Here is a 14,655-nt window from a genome sequence, read left to right as displayed (position 1 = left end):
AGGTTTTTAGTGAACCTGTTTGGCGTGGTCTCAAAGCCTTCATGCAGGAAATACTATCTTTTATTGATCTACCGAAATTCCATAAATTTTAAAACATTAAACAAATAGAGAAGATTTACACGGACTTAACTGTAATTAGATAAGGTTAACAATAACAATTTTAAAAACAAATCCTTTAATCTGTTTAATTTATTTTGTTACGGTGACTCTTTAATTATCTCCCTTCAATTACGCTTTTGAAGTTGAAGGCTTGAATGAACTATTTAACCAAGGTCGGTTCTGAGTGACTTTCCTATATGCTTTGAAAGATTTGATTACGTGTGTGATTTCTAATTTAGTCAGATTAATTAAGGATAATCGTAATGATTGTCTATTTCTGAAACAAACCACAGAAACAATATTACTACACAATTTATAGCCCAAGAAACCCCAGCCTTTAATATGACCCACTGGAATGGCTAATTATTTAAAGTCAAGAATCATTTCTTTCTTTTCCTTTCGATTTTGACCAATTAAATTCCCAACACTAATTATTATTCCAAGTCACATCACATACGAATACAAGGACGAGTCCCATTTTTTACTTATCCTGAACCTGATGCCGTAATTAAGTATTTGTAGTGAGTTAGCGACAAATGATTACATTTGTTAATGAATGTCAACAGCGGCGCTGTAGAACAATGTATGATTTTGTAACGACTTACTCCATACCAGTTGTAGGTAATGCGATTAAACCGTTCATTGGTCCCAACTGATTAATAACGGACTACGGGAGTGCAGTGTTTACATATCTATTTTTTTAAGATTAGACTGACAACTAAAGTGCCGCAAAGTTTGGCAGTTTTTGGTAGTTTATTTTTCTGTAGCACAAAACCATGGAAGCGTATCAGTTTTATATGGAAGCGTATAGGGGTCAATAGCGCGAAAGATATCACGACATTAATATGGTAATATGTCTTCATATTGTGATTGATGCGATGATGTTACCACTCAAAAGACAGCTTTTGCCGAGTTAATTGTACTAACCCGCTATTTTGTATGTCGCCATTTAGTTTTAAATGCGCCCATTTGAGTTATGATATTCCTCTTCTCAAATTTTGGCAACATATTCCATTATCACCGTGCGCTATATACCATTATGAAATGGAATATGATGACAATGCTTCAGAATGGTAATACCTTAACGCAAACGTGCACATTTAGAACGAAATGACGGCACATAACATGGAGCATTGATTCAATTAACTCAGCAAAAAATGTCTTTTCAGGGTTAAAATCACAATATCTTGACATCATATTAATATCGCGGTATCTTTCTTGACATTGAACCCTATACGCTTCCATGGTTATGGTGCCACGATTCTTGAAGGATCGTCTTTAAACTTGGGATATGTATTCCTTATAGCCTAAGTAGGACGACAACTGTGCATTTATAGTTTACAGGCCACAATTCACAATCGATCAACTTGGTACTTGGCATATGTATTCCTTATAGCTGCAATTTTTAGCCCTGATAATTCTTATCTACGGCTGGAATTGATACACTATTCAACTAATTCAAGGCTTTGAGCAAGTAAAATTAGGTTCAATATCTTCACAGTTTGCATGGAAATAAGTAATTATCTTACAAATAGTCAAGAATGGAACACTGAAATCATAATCTTATCTTACCGAACAGTTTTTTGAGTGACATGACACCCCATGATTCTGGTTCGGCAGCCATTTTAAACTGAACATAAATTTCGCATAGCAGTTGGGTTTAATCAAATCATATAATTATACGGTAAGGTTTCACCTTTATTTCAATGGAAATTGGTTTATTATATGTTAAGCTATGTACAGTACAGTCTGGGGTCAGTGTTATTGGAAATTAAGGGAGTTATAGGCCAGTAACCTTTTATAGTCAATTGACTACAAAGGAAGTCCTTAGGACGGTCCACTACTGTGGCTGGAGCAAGACGGAAGACATCAGTAGTGGAACCATTTCTAGTATTCCTTATAGCCTAAGGGCGTCAACTATTGATTTTGGTGAATGCCCCGACCCACAGGGAAAGAGTCACGCCCAATTGCATTTATTAACAGATTTGGATCTAATTCGGAATGATCCAGCATAGGGTTGTACCTATATATATTGGTCCATGTCCAACACCCAGGGACAAGGCCACGCCCAATTTTGTGGGTTTTTTTGTCTACAGACTGGAATTCTAAATAGTTCATCTTGGAACTTGGCATATTTATTCCTTATACTGTAAGGATAGCAACTATTTATTTTGATGCATATCCCGACCCCCAGGGATGTGGTACCACACCCACTTTTTTGTTAGTTTTTATCGGTAAATACTCTACAGGTTGCAATAATTAACAGATTTTGTTCTAATTCAGCATATCAATCATTTCAATAACAGGGTGGTACCTATTTATATTGTTCCGTATCCAACCCCCAGGGGCAGAGCCACACCCAATTTTTGTATTTATCGTCTACATTTATCAGAACATTTCAGTAATAATTCCGAATGTTCACGAGGTATTCATCACTTTAGCTACATAAATGGAATAAGTAGGAACGCATTACCCTTTCGCTATATAAACACACTTATGTCGGAATACACCGGCATTAAAGTGGAAATTGCAAATTTTCAAGTTATATTTTTAAAATGTATTAAAATAAAGCCTTAAAATAGATGGTATCCATAAACAGTCCTACCTTGTTAAAGAATAATCCTATTAATCCTATAATTCGCTATTGCCTGCTGAGAAATTGGCAAAAATATCATTTTTAACTTCAAATTCCAACGTTGGAAAATGGCTGCACAATGTTGTCAATAGCAAAACAGGGGAGGTAACTGTGTTGTTATTTCCTGTGTCATACATTTTTAAGGGTGGGAAATAATGCCCATGATCGTATAATAGTGATTTGATAACCTATTGAGCAAAAGACATAGAAATAATTATGTTTTGACTTTCTTAGAAAATTTGAAATTCTCGCTTTAAACCCCTAATATCCAAACACATTATGTAAATGGGTTGTTAATTGTGTCTGTCAATATTATACCCGTGCAGGTTAAAGTATTTATTTGTTACATTTTTATCTAGAATATTTCAAATAATACTTTAATAATTTAGAATATTTCAGATAATGTTAGTTTTAAAAGTGACAGCTTTCAAATTGAACTCTGTATAATTTTAAACTCTATTATACGGAAGAGGGGTTGGATGGCCGAATGGTTGGCACGTGCGCGCTGAATCATAAGGTCAGTCATTGAGTCAACTGGTGTGCTTTCGATTCCACGATTGTACGTGACAAGGAGTAAGGTCGCCTATCCAATCTCGTGGGTTTTCTCCAGGTCCTCCGGTTTCCTACCACTGCTAAAGACCCCTACGCACAAGCGCATTATTGAAATAAAATAGAACCATATGTTAGTCCCGAAATGACCTAGTTTGTGTCGTGTGGACGTTACTCCTCTCTCTCTCTCTCTCTCTCTCTCTCTCTGTATTATACGGTATGATGATGAGTGTTCGATAACCGATGCAAAATGTCATTGAGTATTACTATCTTGTGTTCGTGTCTAACGATGGAACAGTCAAACATAAATTCATATTTATATGTGTTTGGTTAGATATTTCTAATCGAATAAAAGCCAATCTGATTAAAACACAGATCCTATTTCGTTTCGTTTTTTATAGTTCAAGATTTCGTTTTATTTGTCTGTACTACACGAAATATAGATCTGCATTTTAATCAGATAGGATAAAAGTTCAAATGAAAGGTTAATTTATTAAACCATAGTAGTATTCTAGTTCTATAATTAAACTAGAACTGCGATACAGTGACAGGTCACTGATGTGACTTCCGGTACGAATGAAACTGTTTAACAGATATGCATAGAATCAAGACATACATGTTAAATAATGGAGGCAAATAATCATTGATCAAAGCATATTCACGTGTTACTATTGTGAAATCAGACAATTCTCGACAATAGATAAATTTAGAAATTATTTCTAATTTTTTTATTTATTTTTTTTATTTTTATTGACCGTAATTCGTAATATAATCCAGATACATTAACATACAAGTACATTAAACGAAAGCTATTATAGACAGATTCAGCGTTACAATCTGTTCAGTGACTCAACCGGAACTTTCATTGATCAAAGCATATCCACGTGTTATTATTGCGAAATCAACCACTTCTCGACAATAGATAAATTTAGAAATTATTTCTATATTTTTTAAAACTGGTTTATTGACCGTAATTCGTAATATTATCCAGTAATATACATTAACATACAAGTATATAAAAAGAAAGCGGTTATAGACAGATTCAACATTACAATCTGTTCATGATGTTCGTAAACTTAAAAATCTCAACATTTCGAGTGGGATCAGTGACTCAACAGGAATTTACACTTTTCTAATTTGTCCTTATCTACTTGTGGGTCTACCTTTGCGTTTGAATGTACAAAAGCGATGTACCCGTTTTTAGTTGGTTGATTAGATACAAGTTTTGTCTTATAAATATGATATTTGGTTAATATTATTGCATAGTTCACAAAGGAAAGCTCAGACTGGTTTGTGAAATTGCCGATGTCTTCGTGTGGATAACAGGAGAAATCAGGTTACAATAGATATCGTTTTTTGGCAATATTTCATCCAGTAGTTCCTCTTTCCATTTAGTAATGACGCATGGAATAATAAATAGAGATGACCAGATACTGTCTTCGCCAAATCACTAGCTTATCCGATCAGAGAAGGAGCTGTGTCAAACGAAGGTACTGATTATCAAAACATATCACAAATATTTTTTTTTCATTTCTTAAAATTATTAGGAGGGGAGTTGGGCGCAAACAGAGGGCAGACCAGATTTTTGGGAGGGCAAATGACGCCCCCCCCCCCCGCTTGCCCCCTTGGCGCCGCCACTGGTTACGCGTGAATAACACACAAACGGTTTGTTTTGAATCATTTGTATTTTTATGAAGAACAGCTCTTAAAATAATAAAGTGTTCTCGATATGTATATTGCGAAATCTAACAAGTCCTCGAAGAACCCGACATTATTTGTGAACAAAAGCAGTCACTATTAATGCTTTGAATGTTTGACAAAGTAGATAGCGCGTCCAAATATTTACTTTACAAACACAGCCCATTACCAAGACAACGTTATTAATACTGCATACCAATAAAGCTTTTTATTTTTTCAGTCGAAAACAAACATACGCTTTCAAACTAGCAGCCTAGTCTTCCTTGCTAGCTCCACAATCAATGTAAGCTAATCCGGCACAGTCATTTATTACAAAATGGTATACAGATGAACATTCATCACGTTGGTTGTAAATTTGAACGAACTGAAACAAGATCACCATTTAATAATTTAATTTAAAAATGGATAATCGAGACATTTGAAAACGATTATAACTTTGCTCAGAATATTGTAATTTTACTGGAATTTATTGTTTATTTTTAAACTATTATAGCGAGGCGAGAACTGTCAGCTCTTTATCTAATCTTACATTATGCATGTTTATAAAATAAAAGAATAAAGAAACGCTTTCGAAATTTACTATCACAAACTATTGAAATTCAATTGTGTCATCAGCTTTAAAAGTCAAACGTAAAGACGACTTTCAGGAGGTTCTTTTATGCTGCCCCCAACCATACCCAACCCATGCCGTCCGTTAATATTCATTTAGGTAACGTAGAAATACTGTGCCACACAATCTCACCGATACCGCCTTATGGAATATCATCTTACTTCATTGCTCTGAAAAAAACTTGCCTGAAAATTTGTAGGATATATAACTTTGATAAAGTACAAAAAGCAAACCCTCAAACACAAACACGGAGATAATTCAGAAGCTCGACAATCCTCAACGTCGTCTAGAGTATACAAAGGAGACACCTTTATAAATCAATTTCGCAATATTCGTTATTCATTATCTCCAAGTAGCTTCAAGTACAATTTATGTTGTGAAGATATAACATTTATTTAATTATAAAGAATGGCAAATATAAATAATTTGATAAAAATAGAAATCGGTCATATCCAACGTAGACAAATATGCCAAGTAGATTTAACTCTCAGCACAGCTTTAATGAGACAGATATTGTACAAAATGTGGAATCTCCTTAAGGGCTTGTTTATATCACCTTTATTATTTCGAAATAATGAAATAATAGTTTAAATAAAATAAATAATATTAATTAATTCAAGTAAACGACTAAATATAAAATTTGACATATAATGAATACGTTATTTGAAAATAAGGAATAAATTATTTTAAAATAAGGAATAAATTATTTTAAAATAAGGAATAAATTATTTTAAAATAAGGAATAAATTATTTTAAAATAAGGAATAAATTATTTCGAAATGAGGAATAAATTATTTAGCAGTAATATTTCAGTACAAATAAATAATTTTGTAACCAACATTCAGTTTCGAAATAGGGAATGATTTTTTTCGAAAAAGGGAATGAATTATTTCCAAATAAGAATTGAATTATTTCCAAAAAAAGAATTGATTATTTCCAAAAAAAGAATTGATTATTTCGAAATAAAAAATTAATTATTTCGAAATAAAAAATTAATTATTTCGAAATAAAAAATTAATTATTTCGAAATAAAAAATTAATTATTTCGAAATAAAAAATTAATTATTTCGAAATAAAAAACTAATTATTTCGAAATACAAAATTAATTATTTCGAAATACAAAATTAATTATTTCGAAATAAAAAATTAATTATTTCGAAATAAAAAATTAATTATTTCGAAATAAAAAATTAATTATTTCGAAATAAAAAATTAATTATTTCCAAATAAAAAATTAATTATTTCCAAATAAAAAATTAATTATTTCGAAATAAAAAATTAATTATTTCGAAATAAAAAATTAATTATTTCAAAATAAAAAAATAATTATTTCCAAATAAAAAAATAATTTTTTCCAAATAAAAAAATAATTATTTCCAATAAAAAAATAATTATTTCCAAATAAACTTTTTTAAAAATTAATTATTTCCAAATAAAACTTTTAAAAAATTAATTATTTCCAAATAAAAAATTAATTATTTCCAAAATTAAAAAAATTAATTATTTCCAAAATTAAAAAAATTAATTATTTCCAAATAAAAAATTAATTATTTCCAAAAAAGGAATGGATAAATTATTGCGGTAAAAATAAATAATTCTGTCGAAATAATTATAAAATAAAACATTTAGTTTTATTTCTTACCCCAACAGTAAAGTATTTTGGGTTATTTTCAGATTAACACGCATGCTGATTTATTGTGGCTACGTGCAGATTGTAAGTGGGCTTTATTTATTTCCACCCGTCGTTATCAGACTAAAAATCACGAGGAATCTTCTCGGTCTACGAAATGATTTAAACTTTATCCATTTTAGGCGAGTGCTCTAACCTCTTCTCGTATATGCTCTTCTAGGTATTTACTGTCTTCAGACCTGTCGCCGAAGTCAAAATAGAAGCTTATGGCTACCGCAAAGAAATCTTGTGAACGTCCTGCAAGTTGAAGTTTTTGAAGTTCTCAAACTTGATGGGATTGTTCAGCCAGTCAAAAGGAGACAGGAAACCTGTCCACATTTGATCGAGTTAGTGCCACCTGGTATGGAAACATGTATAGACGCAACACATTGCGACATACTTATCCTATGTTAACGATTTCTCAGTTATTGGTAATTGAAGGTGCGCCGTGCAAATATTTTTTGTTGATAGTAGATATTGCTTGGTTACCTCAATTCGAGTATTATCTAGGGTTCATATAAATGAGGGGGGATCTGGGTAACTAGTACAGGACGTCAGGAAGATATCATAACAGCTATCTCAGGACCTCACCAAGTTGTTTAGAACAAGAAAAATCAACATGAATTGGTGGATGCTTGTCGCACTTTCTGGTAACAAACTGTGTTCATTATTATTTTTGCGATCGAGGAAATTGGTTGAAATCGATCAAGGTTCGAAAGATCCTTACGATTTTAGTTAAGTATTATTTGCAATCGTATCGGTTTTAAAAATTAACGCATATATAATAAACAACTGAAAGATGACAGGAAAATTAACAATAAAAGCCTGCCAATAACTTTCTTCTGGATCCTTCTTAATTTCTTCTGAACAATAGTCATTGTTCTCAGGTAAAATACAGGTAATGTGATTACAGATGGTGGGCACATTCTGGTATCTAACCATTATGATATTAATAAAAGCAGAATTTGTTTGATTCTGATCAAAATAAAGTTTCATTATGCTATAAAAAGTTTCGGAGTTGGGGGTGGAGGCGTCTCAAAAAGGACAACGAATATGAACATTATACATAATAATGACTTAGTAATATTATTATATATCTTGTAATTAAAAAAAATCAAGGCAATAAGTTGGCATCAGTAAAAAAAAACAAAAAACTAAAGAAATATGAGAGTATAATACAAAACAATCTAACGAGCTTCGTCAAGTTGCGGTCATGAACGGTTGATTCCGCTGACAAAATCAATTTGCGCCACTAGACGGTGATAAACGACGTGTCAAGAAGAAAAGGAAGAAGAAGAAAACGCTATCCGTGGTTATACCCAGTATGGTGCTAGATCTACGGGGTAAAATTTCTCATCGCATTTGTCATTGAAAGACCAATATCACCCACATTCCAAAGTCACGTTTAAAATTGAATGGGTAACAGGAGCGCTGATCTCCATTCAGTCTGATTGTTGTGTAACTTGATTATATATCAACTTTGTGGCCTTTTGATTCTCACAGACATCTTCGAAACAGAGTATACAGTTACAACAAACCGTGATCTTGAACGCTTTATTTACAGTTCTTGATAATCGACGCTCGAACTATTGAAATAACTATAGCTGTTTGATAAGTCGGGTTTGAACACGAGCTCATTGCTACCATGCCCCGTTACCAGCAACTTTGACAGTAAAGACAATCAGGAACACATATATTGCAAACACGTGTCGCGTAACAGGTATGCACTTATTTTTAATCTATATGCACGAAGATACATTTTGATAGTTTTAACTAAAAAATAAAATTAGAAGGAAATTCTAGCTTATGCTAAACCTCCATACACTTCGTATGTTGTTTTAGAATTGTGATATACATTGTGATGTACGGAAATCATTTTGAAGGGTGAATATAGTTTGGCTGTTGGGAACAGCAGATTAGCCAACACTGACAACCGATTTCAAGAAAACAATAGCAATCGGAAATGTATTATATTTTGCAAAGTTCAAAAATGTGTAGCCAGAATAAATATATATTTGTCAGAATCCTTACACGTTATTTTTGGTTTTATCTTTCTGACAAATTTGAAATGGTTTAGGTATGATTAAATAAAATGAAAGTCGCGGTTTTGAACATATATTTATCAACGAATATCGACTATGTTTGCGATCATTTCAACGCTCAATTCATTTATGTGAAGTGTGATTTAATAACCACACCGTTAACCAAGCATCATTATTACATATATACCACCCCGTTCCGCAATAATTATTATATTTCCACGTATTTACGGAAAAACTACCCATTTGGTCATAAAGGGTAATTTCTGTTTATTTTCTTATTCTTCTTTTGCCAATTTATTCTGATTTTTCTACCACTGAAACACTATGAATATTATGTCCAGTCGGCGTTTCTACTGGTTAAACATCTAAGTTATATCAGCATATTATATTCACGGCAACATCAAGGGTATATAAAGGATGGCGTTGAAACAGTGACATTGTTCAGCGTACAATATCACCGCTATTTAAACATAATATGCCAAGTGCTCGTTAAAACTGCCAGAATGTAGCTTCGTGCATTAATAGTTGAACCATTACATCTCCTTTTGAATACAAATTTAACAGTACGATAGCAGCAACATTAATGTAATTTGGAGAAAAAAAGTATTTACCTGGTACCTCGCGACATGTTTTTGCAATCTGCGCTCCGGATTACTACTTTCCATGTCTAATAAATTCGCCTGTCCGGTTCTCCACCTACTTCTTAAATGGTATTATATGTTAGCCCATTTTTGAAAGTGTCAAGTAGACTTTAAACCCAACTGTCCTACCTCGTGGGCCCCCTCCCTTACCGCTGAAATTGTATTATATGTTAACCCCGAAATTACCTAGTTTGTGTCAAGTAGACTTTAAACCATATTCCTAAAGCAATGACCCGAGAAATCCCTCGCTGGCCATTGATGGATTGGCTTCTGATACTTAAGCTTTTGACGGAGTGTGTCTATTCTTCCCGTTCAATCAAATCTATCCCAAGTACAGCAACATGGCAGCCCTTTGTTTAATCTTGGTCTTCCCTAAAACTTTGGACAGGGATTTAAGGTATTAAAAACGGTGAAAGTATTGCTCGTCTCCAAACAGTATTGCTTACATTGTATTCGTTTTCATAGCCTCGTTTGGCACGCAATTAGTTTTTCTGCAATATTCTGCTATGCACTGGTTAATTGGGCATAATGAAATCGTGAGTCATGAGGTAACGTTATCTATCTATCTATCTATCTTCTATATATATATTTGTGACTGTCGTTTGTCTGTCTGTCTGTCTGTCTGTTCGGTGTTGGCGGCTACACTAGGTCTGCCCCGAGTCTGAAATTTGGGGTATAGGGGTAGCTCGGACCGGGGAGTAACATAGGCCAGGTGGCGTTAGTCTACCACTTTCGGTTTCGGAGTTATGACCCCCGAGCGAAGCCGGTCTGTTCGGGGTTGGCGGCTACACTAGGTCTGCCCCGATTCTGAAATTTGGGGTATAGGGGTAGCTCGGACCGGGGAGTAACATAGGCCAGGTAGCGTTAGTCTACCACTTCCGGTTTCGGAGTTATGACCCCCGAGCGAAGCCGGGTATCTGTCTGTCTGTCTGTTCGGGGTTGTCGGCTACACTAGGTTTGCCCCGAGTCTGAAATTTGGGGTATAGGGGTAGCTCGGACCGGGGAGTAACATAGGCCAGGTGGCGTTAGTCTACCACTTCCGGTTTCGGAGTTATGACCCCCGAGCGAAGCCAACCTGTTCGGGGTTGACGGCTACACTAGGTCTGCCCCGAGTCTGAAATTTGGGGTATAGGGGTAGCTCGGACCGGGGAGTAACATAGGCCAGGTGGCGTTAGTCTACCACTTCCGGTTTCGGAGTTATGACCCCCGAGCGAAGCCGGGTATCCTGCTAGTGTAAACATATTTGGTCCAATTTGGAGCTCTGTTTAAAGCGTAATGATTTTGTTATGCAGTTAGCTATTGGTTGTTAATCGGACTATTGACCAGTCATAACTAGGAACATAAATTTGCTTCCTTTACAGCAGTGTTAAGTGGGCTTAGGTATAATCAAACGAAACACTGCGGGGAGTATAACCCGTCTGCCCAACCTCATGCCATGATTTTTCCCCCTCCCTCTGAAATTGTTTCATATGTTAGCACCGATATGACCTAGTCTGTGTCGAGAGGACTCTAAACCCAGTAACTCCACTTTTTGTTGATTGTCATTCACATGTAAACATTAATTTTTCAGCTGTAACGACAACATATGTTCAAGCTGAAACATGTGCTCAATGTATAACCGTATACGACACGAGTGCAAAAACATGCACGTAAGTATATATTACTCATTTTGATGTTAGAGGAACATGTTTTATGTCATTGGCATACAATTGCATTATTGATTGCTAGCCATACAGTGCTTTTCTTTACCTGGTAAGCTTGGTTCCAGTATGATAAAGGAGCCCCCCCCCCTCCCTCCACTTACTCAATAATATCCATACTCTTGACATAAAAAACCCCAAACAATTAGAATTTAATATTGGCCCATTTCTTAAATCAGCGAGCGACATCGTTTTCTCTATGGTCACAGGTTCAATTTGTAATGGGTGTGGTAGTGGATTGAAATAAAACTGGCCAATACGTTAGTCCCGAAATGACCTCGTTTTTAATGTTATATTAGTGGTGCAATATTTGCTCAAAGATATTTTACGGCCACATACCAGTGTGTGCGTATTACGTCGTCAAACATGCCTGTCAACAATAAAATTGATTCGTTAACGCGATAGAGGCTACAATTTATACTTTATAATATATTTGTTTAAAAAAACTTCGTGAGCCATGAGTGGACAAACAGCATTTTTCTTCAGCGCTTGCCGACCTTCCGTTCAGGAATTCCCCCATCCCACACCTCTCTCTTTACCGAGGACCCTGTTATTTCAGTTTTACTGTGAGGCAAATTGATGCAAATTTAAAAGTACCGATTAATTTGCTGTGTTCATGCTAATAAGAGATAACAAATATGATGCAATCGCTCCCTGGTTAACGAAATGAATTGGGGTTTAAATTCCTACTTTTCTGCAACGACTGAGCCACACTGATCAGCAGTGAATTTTCGCTAGGCCGCTACAATCACTGATAAGGATGACATCGATGCGACTTAATGAGTCTCAAATATTAACTTTTTTCTTCCGTCAAATTAAATTCTAAAACATTTTTTTCATTCATTAGAAAAGTAAATAAATACGTTTGAATTATTTGTAGGTAAAACATCTTTTCCTATTTAGTGTAAATGGATATCAAAATAAGTAAAATTCACCATTTAGCCCGAATCAGTAACGTCTTATGTAAACAATGCACGCGCTATTAAGCTATTGATTGAAGCCGCGTGATGTGGCGTCACGTGTCGAAACAGTCATCTGTTACAGAGATGTTAGAAGATCTCCGTGAAAGAGATTGCGACTGCGGACTGAGCTAATAAAGACGGGTATATGGAAGACCAAACAGCTCTTTATTCAGTGTTCTTAAGGACTATGAATTAAGAACTAAGAATTAAAATTCTTAATTCATAGTCCTTAATTCTTCTTTTTTAATTTGTTGTCGTATTTCGAAATTAACACTTTGTATCTTAGAAATCAATATTTGTTTCACAAATCAGACATTTTTCATATCAGAATTGTAAAATGTATTTTGTTTAATTCAATTGTGTCGAGTGGACGTTAAACCTCTCTTTGAGCAAAGAAATATGTCGCTATCAGACAAAACCTAATTTCTGAAAATAGACTACTTTCACTGTTTTCACTAGAGTCGCCGTCATCGAGCGATTTTTCTTATCGTACATACGCTTATACTTGATTCCCCATTATTGTATGATTACATAATGTATGCCAGGTTGATTGCCGCTCATGTCGTCATGATGTTCCGGTTCGATGAATTCCGAGAAATGTTTTTGAAGAAATGTTTTTTAGAGAAATGTTTTTTAGAGAAAAGTTTTTTAGAGAAATGTTTTGCAAGATTTGTATTTGGAGATTTGTATTTGGAAATTTGTTGTTTGAGATTTGTTTCTTGTTGTATTTCTCTGATGAAATGTAAATGTAAGCTAATTTTTTGATTTTCTAAAATAAAAAATTACCTTTATATTAAAATACAATTGTTTTTCGTTGTATGTATATGATGAAATGTAAATGTAGATTATTTATTATTTTTATACGCCCACATTGAAATGTGGTCGTATATTGTCGTCGCCCCCGTCCGTCCGTCCGTCCGTCCGGCGTCCACAATTGCTTGTGGACGCTCTAGAGGCTAAAGTTAATATCTGATTGACTTTAAATTTATACGCAATGTTTAAGGTCATGAGACGAAGTCACCTATGGATTTTCAACGATTTCCGGTAATTACTGCCAGAGTTATGGCCCTTGATCACTTCAAAAAATCTTGTGGATGCTCTAGAGGCTAAAGTTAATATCCGATTGACTTTAAATTTATACACAGTGTTTAAGGCCATAAGATGATGAAGCCTATTGGTTTTCAGCGATTTCTGATAATTACTGCCAGAGTTATTGCCCTTGATCACTCTGAAAAATCTTGTGGATGCTCTAGAGGCTAAAGTTAATATCCGATTGACTTTAAATTTATACACAGTGTTTAAGGCCATAAGATGATGAAGCCTATTGGTTTTCAGCGATTTCTGATAATTACTGCCAGAGTTATTGCCCTTGATCACTCTGAAAAATCTTGTGGATGCTCTAGAAGCGAAAGTTAATATTCGATTGACAGTGTTTAAGGTCATGAGACGAAGAAGCCTATTGATTTTCAGCGATTTCCGATAATTACTGCCAGAGTTATGGCCCTTGATCACTTCAAAAAATCTTGTGGATGCTCTAATGGCCAAAGTTAATATCCGATTGACTTTAAATTTATACGCAATGTTTAAGGTCATGAGACGAAGACACCTATTGGTTTTCAGCGATTTCTGATAATTACTGCCAGAGTTATGGCCCTTGATCACTCTGAAAAATCTTGTGGATGCTCTAGAAGCGAAAGTTAATATTCGATTGACTTTAAATTTATACACAGTGTTTAAGGTCATGAGACGAAGAAGCCTATTGATTTTCAGCGATTTCCGATAATTACTGCCAGAGTTATGGCCCTTGATCACTTCAAAAAATCTTGTGGATGCTCTAGAGGCTGAAGTTAATATCCGATTGAGTTTAAATTTATACACAGTGTTTGAGGTCATGAGACAAAGATTCCTATTGATTTTCAATGATTTCCGATAATTACTGCCAAAGTTATGGCCCTTAAGTTATCATCCGATTGACTTCAGATTGATACACAGAGTTTAAGATCTTGAGACGAACAAGTATATTGATTTTCAATGAATTTTTATGACTTGA

The sequence above is a fragment of the Patella vulgata genome, chromosome 6, assembly GCF_932274485.2.
Source record: "Patella vulgata chromosome 6, xgPatVulg1.2, whole genome shotgun sequence".
NCBI classification, from domain to species: domain Eukaryota; kingdom Metazoa; phylum Mollusca; class Gastropoda; family Patellidae; genus Patella; species Patella vulgata.
This window is presented reverse-complemented; position numbering follows the sequence as displayed.